This window comes from Gekko japonicus, unplaced genomic scaffold (genome assembly GCF_001447785.1).
Source record: "Gekko japonicus isolate JY-2015 unplaced genomic scaffold, Gekko_japonicus_V1.1 scaffold1321, whole genome shotgun sequence".
In the NCBI taxonomy this organism is placed as follows: domain Eukaryota; kingdom Metazoa; phylum Chordata; class Lepidosauria; order Squamata; family Gekkonidae; genus Gekko; species Gekko japonicus.
The window spans coordinates 522,426-535,024 of NW_015177053.1; positions in this window are offsets into that span (position 1 = coordinate 522,426).

Genomic DNA, 12,599 nt, shown 5'->3' on the forward strand with positions numbered 1-12,599 from the left:
CAAGGGCCGGCTTGCCCGGGCTCCCTGCAACCACGGGGCACCCAGGTAAGCCACGGGAAGGCAGCTTAAACTGCCTTCCCTTCCCTCCAAGGGCTGGCTTGCCTTGGCTCCTCGCAGCCGCGGGCCACCCGGGCAAGGCATGGGGGGGTGTGGCCTAATATGCTAATGGGTTGTGCGGTCAGGAGTGTGGCCTAATATGCTAATATGTTTCTGCTGTTGGGTGTGGCCTATTATGCTAATGAGTTCCTGCTGGGCTTTTTCTACAAAAAAAGCCCTGGTCGTATTCATTTACTTTGGAGTCGCCTATCTTGTGTTGACTTCTGAAGAGGGCTGTTTACTTTTTCTAAATTGAAGAGTATTGATTCTCATCTATGATTTACACCTACTTATAAAAGAACAGCTGCAGCTGAAACACACTCAACTACGTATGCTGTCTGTATAAGCAATCACGGAGGGACTGAAGGGAAGCCGTCCAGAAGCATTCTGTGCTCATCAATATGTCCACACTCATCTTTCAAAGATTTCTTTCTTTCTTTTTTTTTTAGACCCAGGCACAGGGGCTGAAACTAGAGGAAGTCTGATTAAGATTCCTGTCAATGTCTTGGCAATAGCCACAAGGTCTGCCTGAATTCAAGGTGAGTCACAGAATCAGCATTTCTTTCTTTTTGGTATTGTGTGTGTGTGTGCGCGTGCGCCTGCTGGTCTGGAAGTCATGGGGCTAGGATGTTTCAGAGATGTGGCTTGATATTACCTGCCTCTGCATCCCGGCCCTGATATTCCTTGGAGGTCTCCCTTCCAATTACTTGCCAGGGTTGGCCCTGCTTAGCTTCCAAGATCTGATGATATCAGGCTTGCCTGGGCTATCCAGGTCAGGGCAAAGTTTGGAGAGATGTGATGTCACTTCTGGGTGACATTCTAGGCTGCCGCCTCTAGCCTCCCAACATCCCTGTTTAGGGGTGGGGTTCCCCCTGACAGCCAGCTGGTCTGAAAAATAGGAGTCCCGCCTCTGATACAAATGCATACATACCAAATAATCTTTTTAAAACCACACCACCTCCCCTAAAGGCAGAAAAAGACAAAGGCGCAACAGTGTTCTACTAGTGACTGGCTCCCCAAAACACAAATTGCTTCCTGACCTGAAAGTGGCAATCAGCATTTCCCTGGGCATGTCTGTAAGAAGGGGCCACGAGAACTAAGCACTGAGGCAACCCTTCCTCTCCTCCCTCTCATGATCTGCCTAAGTTCACAGAATCTGCATTGCTGTCAGATGGCCATCTAGCCTCGGACCGATTCCCCACAAGCAGCTATGCCACCCTCGCTCTTATGTTTCCCCTGCTTGCATTGGTCAATTTCACACTATTCGGTGTGCAGTGGCATTTTGACCCACAGCTTCCCCCCCCCATTTCCCCGCGTCTTCTCGATCCTTGTTTTTTGAGAAGCCGTAGAGCTGGCAGACAAAATACAGAGAGAAATGGATGTCCAGTTTGAAGCCACAACCTTCTACACGGACAGCAAAATAGTGTTAGGCTACATACACAATCAGAGCCAGCGATTCTACGTGTACGTGAGCAACAGAGTGGAACGCATCAGGCAGTCTTCGCGTCCTGTGCAGTGGAGATATGTTCCCACGGATCAAAATCCTGCGGACCATGCAACGCATTCTATCCTGGCATCTCAGCTAGCTCAGTCACCCTGGCTAAAGGGCCCTGAGCTCCTTCTCCAGCCAGATGGATCTTTGGAACAAGACGCAGAAAGATATAGATGCTGCACCAAATACAACCAGTCTGACACATATGTGCGCAGTGCGAAAGGCTCTTACAGCCCACTCCGTAGAGTGGAAAGATTGCTTAAGCCGTATTGTGGACATTCTGGATCGGCTGAACACAGCCGAAGCCCTGGCAGAAAAGAAGTGCATTCTGCCGGGAAATCAGGGGAAGCTGCAGGTCAAAATGCCACCATGCAGCGAATAGTGTGAAATTGGCCAATGCAAGCGGGGGAAACAGAAGAGCAAGAGCGGCACAGCTTCTTGCATGGAATCGGTCACAGACAGCTTTGGGTAAATAAATACTGTGGAGTACATATCTCAGTAGAGCACTAAGTCACACTCAGGTATGCTGTATTTTCGACACTTAACTCTAGAAGCATGAGTGAAGCAAACGAAAGACACTTTGAAAAGAACAGTCAAGTGTTTTGCAGACTCATAGCAGACTTCAGTCAACACGGGAGGCCAGGCCTCGCATAACTGCCACTGTCTTTGGTGCAGAAAGCACAGGAACAGTCCTGAAATCAGACGTGTATCTGGACTGTGGCCATGGCTAAACCTAGAGGCTATCAAACCCATTAATGCACTTGATCTAAAAACTTCTCCACTGAGGAGTCAAGGGTGCCTCTGCAAGTTGTTCCCGATGAACTGGTCCTGTTCTATAGTCCCTTCAGTGGCAGTCTGCTAAAAATGTTCAGTAATGGTGGGTATGCGATCTTTGAAAGTAGCTGGCGTCCCTAGCCAAACAATGTTGTCTGACGGTCTTGGATCTCGGTACCCAAGATTCAAATGCCAACTCAGGGCAAAGTAGAAAACAGGTGGGAGGTGTGTGAACAGTGGGAAAGATGCGGCTCAAAACCACATTCAAATACCAACACTGTACTGACGGCAGAGTCAGCCCTGAATGGCCATCAAACGGCTATGCAGATGGCTAACATAAAACCGAGAGATCAAATGAAATGAAAGCGGCATGCAGTCTGGACACTGCCATAAAATCCGACAGTCAATCACAGTGAAAGTGGCATGCGATGTAGAGGGGAATTTCTGTCCCAGCGTGGGTTTGGTAAGACAGCGGAGCAAATGCCACATGCAGAATGGGCCTTGGAATCCTTCGAGGAAGAGCTGGTGGAGCCAAGGTAGGGTTGCCAGCCCCCAGGTGGTGCAAACAAACAACCAGAATAATCTATCACGCTGAGACTGCTGTCTTCTTATACAGTTCTACTTACAACCATAAATGATACACATAACAAACCGTTTTGCCACTGTGCATAAATGACATCTGCATCAGTTGAATAGTGACCTGATAGTCCTTTGAAAGTACAAGTCTCTCTTCAGAATGATGCGGTCACCGGCTCACGGTGCAGAGAAGAGTTTCCAAAAAGAGAACACGCAGTAGATGGGCATGGGCTCAAAACTAGCTGCAGCGTGAACCAAAAAAGCGGCAACGGCACACCTAGGTTGCTTTGCCGTTTCTTAGGGTCTCGTCGGGTCACTTCTCTTAGTGATGGAGCCCAAGCCAGCTCTGGCAAGACTCAAAATGACATGACACAAAGTCTACAAGTATGTTCCAAATAAGACTTCTGTCATCCTCTGACATGGCCGAAATACCCACCTTAAAGCACATTGACCCACTGGTGGTGGAGGAAAGGGCTGTCAAGTTGTTGTAGCTGACTTATGGCCACCCCCATAGGGTTTTCAAGGCAAGAGACGCTCAGAGGTGGCTTGCTGTTGCCTGCCTCTGTGTAGCAGCCCAGGACATCCTTGGTGGTCTCCCATCCAGGGGTCATTTCCTGCAGGAGCCCACAGGAGCGGAGCTCCGGCAGTAAAGAGCCCAGGGGGCGGGCACATGCAACAAGCCCCACCCCCTGCTCCCAGCAGCCCTCAGTCAGAGCAAGAAGCAGCCAGGTAAGTTGCAGAGCCCCCCCGGCCCCCCGGTCCAAAACAGTCCAGTGACACCTTTAAGACCAAGTTTTATTCAGGTATGAGCTCTCCCTCCTCTGTGAGGACAGATCTGCACGTCCCCCCCTCCCCAATAGCTAGCAATCCAAAAGAGTCCAGTGGAGCCTGAGCGGTGGGTGTTGCCTTCTGACACACTTCCGGTGATGTCAGGGGGTGTGGCATATGCAAATAAGTTATGCTAATGAGTTATGCTAATGAGCTCCTGCACCTCTTTTTCTTCGAAATGACCCCTGCGAGTCCCATCCAAGTATTAACCAGGGCTGGACCCTGCTGAGCTTCCCAGATCCAACAAGATCAGGCTAGCCATGGCCATCCAGGTCAGGTCTGTTGACCCACGAGCTGGGCAAACCGGGCAAAAGGAAGAAAAACCAGCTAGTTCAAACTAAATAGATCGTTATCATTATTACATTTTCATCCGTCATTCTCCTCTTCTCCCCGGGACCCAAGGCGGATTACAAGGAAGATTAAAAGCAAAACAAAACACCGAGTCGATCAGTAAACACATTTCAAGAAATTATAACATTTGAATCGAACCGCGACAATTCCCAGTCAGACAAAAATGCAGTTGGGTTAGGATTGCAAAACGAGCAACACACGCAAACGTATCCCGTTTAAGGCACCAAGACAGTCCGCGGAGGAAAGACTCCGTCCCTAATGAAGGCCGTCTCCCGAGCTGAACTGCCACACTGTTAGCCCAGACGTCCATATTGGGCTATTTCTGAATTATAATATATGAAATAACGCTGATGCAAAAGGGCTAATAAAAGAGACTGTGATACAGAGTTCACTGTGAGGGCACTCAGAGATGACGATACCAGCTGAGAGTGGTAACTGGCTGAATCAACATCATTCCAAAGAAGGTCCCAGTGTCTCCTGCTCATTGTGTATGGACAAACACAAAGACTTCAGTAAACGCAAAAACTCATTAGCTAGCCCTAACACCTGGTCTCCACCCTGAATGGATTAACCCAGAGTTCACCCGATGCCAGACTACAATGGACATTGATTCCACATGGCCAAAGCTGAGTCAGCAGCTGCGGGTTCCTCCGCACGTATTTCCCGCCCTTGCCCAGGTACCACCCTTCAGGTTAATCAATAGATTGAAAATTGACCTCATAGCCAATCACTGACCCTTGGGGTAGGGCCACCTGGTAATCCGCTTGGGCCCACCTCCTCCCCGCTCACAAGAGACCTTAAAAGATAGAACACAGAGCGACTATGCCATCTTCCCTTTTACCAACGACCCCTCTACGTCAGCTATTCCTCTCTTATCCAGCTTCCTGTATCAATCCCTTAATTCGCTTTACCTTAGTCTGCAGCTAAGGCAATACACGTGGTCTCAGCTGGTCTGTTACACGTCCTTCTACCATTTTCTTCCCTCCCTACCCTCCTTCCCGCTGAAAGATTTAGGAGCTGCGCTACGCCTGAGGTAAATATCGCCCCTCAACGATACACCCGCTAATGCAACCGTGTTTTACCAAGTCAATCTGTTTTAGTTCTTGTGTGTGTGAATGTTATTATGCGCTTTGAATTATATCTAGTAAACCAAAGTAAATTTTACTTCTGTCTCTGTCTCTTCATTGAAACGTATTGGCGCAGCCCATCCTTCGTAAACACTGACCAGAATCCCTATTAAAACACTGTTCCAATTGTCTCTCCTAAAGAGCAATTCGGCTAACAACACTGCCGCTCTGCCCCTTCTGCGAGAACACCCACCTGCGCAAATATGAAATATCAGGCTCCCCTCGTACATTTGTTTTAAAGAAACAACACATCATAAAGCATGACTAGAATGAAGAATCAGCATTTCATCGCTGGACTGCAGAAGGAAGCCACGTGGCCTGGCACTCCCAGACCTAGCGGCCTCGGAGGAGAGGCAACCAGCCCTGTGCTGTTTCCGCAGACCAGTCTTGCTCCACCTCGGCATCCTCAGAGCATCCGCTTGAAGTCACCCGCTATATATCCCACCTCTGTGTTTCCCCCCCACTTTGCTCCATTCTTTCCCAAACCTGGTTTGGTATGATCTTTTGAGAAAAACTGCAGTCAAAGTGCCTTCTTTGGGTGCCGTGTGGACAGAAAGATGGGCATGTTTATCGGCCCTGACTGCATCGGAACCATTTCCCTTGCCTCTGCCCCTATGGCTCCCGTTCCCTCCCCCACTGGAGGGCTTGTGAACAAACAGTCTGTCACTGACATCTTGCCATATAGCAATAATATTATGACAATCTCTTGCTGCAATGTACTAGTTCCCAGCTCCCTCCCTCCCTCCCTCCCTCCCTTCCTTCCTTCCTTCCATTTATGTTAGATTTGCAAATTGCTCAATCCCTGAGTACGCAGGGCTCTGGGCGATGTACAACAAAGTTAAAAACATCACCATGACATTGTTAAAATCAGTAAATAATTTGTTCCTCTATTATTAATAATCTCAAAATGGAGTCACTGATTTAACCCTAAACTCCACTCTGGTTTGTGTTGCGAGGAGGAGGTCGAAGCGAGAAGGTGAAGGAAAAGAGGAGGGTGCCAGCCATGATGGAAACCGTTGCTGTCTTCAGCCAAAGGCCTGGCGAAATATCTCTGCCTTACAGGCCCTGCAGAATTGCATTAAGTCCTGCAGGGCCCTGATGGTATTTGGCAGAGAGTTCCACCAGGTCGGAGCCAGGGCCAAAAAAACCCTGGCTCTGGTGAAGGGCAGCCAGATATCTTTGGGGCCAGGGATCACCAGTAGATTGTTGTCAGTGGAACGGAGCATTCTCCTAGGGTGTCCTTCCTTCCTTCCTTCCTTCCTTCCTTCCTTCCTTCCTTCCTTCCTTCCTTCCTTCCTTCCTTCCTTCCTTCCTTCCTTCCTTCTCTAGCCCTTTTAGTTGTGCAGTTATAAGCTGAAAGCTGCAGACCCATCTTTCTCCTTATAACCGCTCAACAAAGAGGACTTAGGACTTACTTAAAAAAATATATTGGAAGCTGGAAGCCATTGCAATCCGATTTGTTGAAGAAACTGCTGTGGTAGGGCTGCCAAGTGGGGGCGGGGGGCAGGTAAACCCCCGTTTTGGAGGCCCGATTTTTGCCGCCACGGAATCGGGCCCTGGGGGGAACCCCACCCCCACGTGGTTTTCCCTTGTGTGGCCGTGGCCCCGCCCCCAGCGTGCCTGGCGTCCTCCCGTCACTTCCAGGTGACGTGCGTGCGGACGTATTGTGCACACGCACGAGACGCCGGCCGGGAGCCCCCCACTCCCTGCAAAGATACACTTAGCAACCCTATGCTGTGGGGGGAGGGACTGCATTCCGTGGCAATCAAGCTATTTGAAACAGTGTCATGGCGCAGAAGTAATTCCTCAGCGACCCAAATAAAACGTCTACAAGGCTATGCCTTCAGTGAGCTACAATGAGCAACTTTAGAATCAGCACGTCTTTTCAGGGTTGCCATCTCAAGGTTGGGAAATTCCTGGAGATTCGAAGGTGGATCTGGAGACTGCAGGGTTTGGGGATGGGAGGGGATGGACCACAGTGAGGTATACTGCGTAAGTCCACCCTCCATAGCAGCCATTTTCACCAGGGGTCGTGAGACCTGTAACCTTGAGATCAGTCATAACTCTAAGAGATCTCAAGGCCCCACCTGGAATGTGGCAATCATGTGAGTAATCAACTAGTAGTTGTAGGTCAGCTGTGAATTACAACAGGAATATCGAAGAAGCAGCACCAAGAGATTAGTCTACTATAGCAAAATGAAGGGGTTGTTTCTCCGTGCCCTTTCTCTGGCTTCTTTCCCTCTTACGTTAACTCAGGAACACCCGTCCCAGGTATGCACAGACAAGGATGTGAAATATAGGTAGAGTGGTTCAAAGCAAGGTAGTGTTTTGACCTTAAAGTAGGGACATTGGTCAGGAAGGAATCCATCAGGCCTCCCACAACTCTTGCTTTAAAAAACAAAAACAGATTTGCAACCCGATCCAAAACATCCAGTCCCAGGGGGAAATATGCAGTTCAAAAATTCAAGTAACGCAAAAGCTGATGTAGAATACGACTGTAATAAATTTGGAAACTATTATGATCAAGCGTGCCCAGCTCCCCTTCCCCTGCCTAAGTGCCAAACTAAACATTACTGTTTTTAAAGCATTGGGTCTAGGGAACTTATGGTCATTTCACACACAATAACACATTTTCAGTCCAGTCTCAGTGCACTTTGCAACTGTATGTTAGTTTGTGAAATGGCAAAATACCCTTGCAAACAGTCACTGAAGTGGCTTGCGACTGCATTATTTAGCAAGTGTGAAAGCGCCACTTTCCAGTGTTCACAAATATTCTAGAACACAGGAATCTAAAGCAGTCAGAACCATGCAGGCCTTCCAGCACTGGATTTATTCTTTTAAAATTTTGATGACGCCTCTTGGTGTAGTGGTTAAGTGTGCGGACTCTAATCTGGGAGAACCGGGTTTGATTCCCCACTCCTCCACTTGCACCTGGCTGGACGACCTTGGGCAAGCCGTAGTTCTGGCACAGCTGTCCTTGAAAAAGAGCCATTTCTGTCAGAGCTCTCTCAGCCCCACCTACCTCACAGGGTGTCTGTTGTGGGGAGGGGAAGGGAAAGGAGTTTGTAAGCCGCTCTGAGACACCATTGAGTAGTGAAGGGCGGGGTATAAATCCAATTTCCTCTTCTTCTTTTACCTCACAGGGTGTCTGTTGTGGGGAGGGGAAGGGAAAGGAGTTTGTAAGCCCCTCTGAGACACCTTTGGGTAGTGAAGGGTGGGGTAGAAATCCAATCTCTTCTTCTTCTTCTTCTAAATGAACCACGAATATAACACTCTTCTGCATGGGTGCCGTCCATGTCCTACTTCTAGGGATTTCGTCCCACTTTGTGTAGGCTTCTAAATGCCATGGGATGTGACTCTTAGAAACAGAACACGAGTTCAAGCCTGAGAAAAACGCACAGGTGTGCTATAGCAGTGCAGCTACATGCAACGAAGTGTGCTCCCATACCACTATGTAGTGCCAAACTTGCCGTTGAAAAAGCCCAGTTTGTCATGCACGAAACACCAAACTGCTACCTAGTAGCTCTGTAGTCATTCTTACTTTCTGTTCCATGTGCCCCCCCTCCCCCAGCAAGCGGTGGTGTTGGGAGTGGGCGGTTTGTTTAAGAACCGACAGCTCTTTGTCACATGCCCTTCAATAACCCGGCTCTGGTCCGCTGGCTCACTCGGAGCTCATGTTCCTCCCACTCATGCATGTCCTGAGATCTTGGCAATTCGCACCTTGCGAAACGCCGCCGCCTCCCCCTCCATCTTTTGCACACACGTGCTCCTTGAAGATACACCGAGTGCCAAGGAGAGGATGGGCAGTGCTTGGGTCAGCAGAACCAGACACGGGCGCGAAGGGAATCGCAAAGCATCGCTGGCTATCTTAAGCCAAATAAAATTCAGTTCTTCTGCCCTGGAGCTTCTATGATAGGGATCGATCGTATTCATAGAACTCTGTTGCTGTGGGGATTTCTTGGGGTGTGTGTGTCAGTTTGACCTGCAGGTGAGCAAAGAATTAAGCATACTTTCACTCCTGCCTTGGACCAACCCAAATTTCCTCCGCTCCTTTGCTTTTAAATCAAAACCCACAGCTTTGTAGTTTTGCATCAGAAATACGTAGTAAATGGCATCTAGGGTGATTCTGCAAAATCCATGCTGGAACAGAAATTCCCCTCTGCATTGCATGCCGCTTTCACTTTCTTTGACCATCGGGTTTTATGGTACCCTCTACACTGCATGCCTCTTTCACTTTCTTTAATCATCGGGTTTTATGGTACCTTCTGCATAGATTTATGGCCATTTGGGGGTGACTTCGCATTGCCCTGGGGTATATGATTGTGATTTTGAGCTGCAGCTTTGGTAAAACAATGGCAGGAAAAGCCAATGCAGACTCACCCATAGACACCTTCCACCACCACGCAAACAATGAACAACAACTCTCTAGCATCCAACTTAGCACTGAACAAAACATGCTGAAATGTCATGTTCTCCAGAATTTAACTTAGGAAAGGCAAGGATAGGCACACTTCCATCAGAAGGGCCAAAGCTCAAGCCATTTCATGCTGGATGTTATACTGCAATAGAATGTCCTGTGCTGGCCTCTTTGAAGCAGGGATTGTAATAAACTAAACATAACCAGCATGATGCAGTTGCTAGTGTGCGGCCCCAGCAGGGGCATATAGTAAAGCATTGTCAGCAGTTTGTATTACTGAAGGAAAATAAGCCCTTTGCCCTTAAAGTAATGCATGATGGGAATTGTAGTTTATTAGCACTTATGCCAGATGTTCTGAGATAGTCTTCCTTATTGGTTACAGATAGGTTCCTTTCTGGGTTACTAGCAAACCCCCCAAACTCCTTTATTAGCCTCTTCCTTCCTTTTGTTTAAAAAATCACTAGTGGCAAAGAGATGCACAGGATTTACTCTTTTCACCAAAGTCATACAAATGGACTCTTATCACTAAGGATGAATTCTGTCATTCATTCATTCATTCAGCAGCTGGATTGTAAATTAATGATCTTTGAATGCATGAGAAGTCAATAAAATGATCTGAGTCTAGTAGACTGGCGTTGATCACTTACTTGCAGTGGGGCTTGGCTTCCAGCTAGCCTCAAACAGCTAGCCTTATCCTGAGGCCCCGGTCACACGGGAAGCTTTGATCCTCGAGAGGGACGGATTGGGGGCGCATCAAGCGGGCGTGATCACACCGCAACATGTGGGAAGCGGCGCGCATCCATCCCCGATCCATCTCTTCCGGCCGAAGATGCGGATTAAAAAAACCCTACATAACACTACTACTTACCAGAAAATCCGCAGCAGGGGTGGCCGTGGGATTGCCAGCACGCCCGTCTCCGGCAGCATGCGAGGCCCATGGGCAAACTGCGCAGGCACGCACATGCACAGCTGGCTGCCTCGCTCACCGATCTGTGGCTTCCGCCCAGCATCTGATCATGCCGGGGAGCAACTGCGCGGCGGCTCGGGGGATCTGTCTGATCCTGCTGCTGCTTGTCTCTTTTGATGCGGCTTTAAAAAGCGGCACTTCAGCCGCACCTTTTCCCCCAGTGTGACCGGGGCCAAGGGAAACCTTTACCTAAGATAATTAACACCAGGGGTCATTTTGGGGGGGGACGCGGGGGGATGCCATCCCCCCGGGTGAGGTGCGGGAGGGCGGGGCCTGCTGGTGCCCGCTGGAGGTCGCTGCCGGCTGTGGGGAGGACACACTTCCGGTGATGTCAGGGTGTGTGGCATATGCTAATGAGTTATGCTAATGAGTCCCCCTAGCTCTTTTTCTACGAAATGACCCCTGATTAACACTCTAAATTGCTATATAAATGCCAAGTAATAGGGAACATGTTGAGTGGAGTATTATGAGTGCCATCTATGTGGGGAAGTTAGTTCTCCAAGGCACAAGGTATGAGAATCAAAATGGTGGATGATGGTTTAATATTGTTTCAGTTACATTCCTTGTGGTCTGTGAGACAGAACGGTTTAGTGGTTAGAATATGAGACTAGGATCTGGTTCAAATCCCTGCTCTCTGCCACAGAAGCCTACTGGGTGACCTTGGGCCAGTCACTTTCTTCCAGCGTTATTGTGAGGATAAAATGGATGAGGGAGGATCATGTCTGCTGCCCGGAGATTTTTGAAAGAATAGTGGGATTAAAATATACTAAATTAATGTCTGGGTTGGGAGGATGAGAATGAATAGACGGCAAAGTTAAAAAACAACGAATTACATGAGAATAAAGTTTTTAGTCCAGTGGCACCTTAAAGACCAAAAAAGACTGTAATGTATTCAATAGCTGCCATTGCAATACATGAATAATCTAATTGAAGTACAATGTTAAGCTTCGTCTTGCAGAATCCCACATTATCTTTGTTCTTAGTTATCTCTATTAAGGTTTGCCACCTAGATAATACATGGGCCCATTTTTTTGACTTTAATAAAGCCTTATAAGCTTTTTAACGCAAAAATATGTGAACCGCCCAGAGACCCCCCCTGGGGGGGTTAGGGCGGTATATCAAATCTAAAGTTAAAATTAATTAATTAATTAATTAATTAATTAATGTCTCTGGGTTGGGAGAATGAGAATGAATAGACGGCAAAGTTAAAAAACAACAAATTACATGAGAATAAAGTTTTGAGTCCAGTGGCACCTTAAAGACCAACAACGATCAACTTATTCCCACATCTGTTTGTTAACTCTTGCATCTGTAGGCTAATTTACTGCCATTCACAGGTCTTTCTTACATCCAGTCTCAGCTGTAATCACCCAGTACTTATGCATCTTGACTCTGAATGGCCCTTCCTGACAACAACATCCTCCCCCTGTAAGTAATGGTTGAGGAGGTTCTGTTCCACTGTATCTGAGGAAGTGTGTCTACACACAAAAGCTTATACCATGAATAAAACTTTATTGGTCTTAAAGGTGCCTCTGGACTCAAACTTTGACCTGCTGCTTCAGACCAGCACTGCTGCCCCACCTGAATGAATTACATGGTTTGTGATAGGGGACTTTAACACTTTGCTTGCCTAATTTCTGTTTTGGATCCTGCTTGTATATTTACATTTATTGTAATCTACTGAGACCTTCTGGGAATTGCCAGGACAGAATTCTAAATATGCTAGACCAATAAGAGACCACCAGCTTGAGCTGTCAATCAGGTAATTCCATTAGCTGCTAAACCATCAGCTCTAAAACCTGTAATAAATTCACAGCTCAGGTATCATGGATAGGCCTGAAAGTTATGTGGAGAGTGCTGGGTAGGTATTTGAGAAAAACTAACCAATCAATAAAGAAAGGGGACAATTAAGGACATATCTGCAGTATGGCGTTGGTGCAGGTTGTTGTGAGAAAAATAAAATGGTTCAGA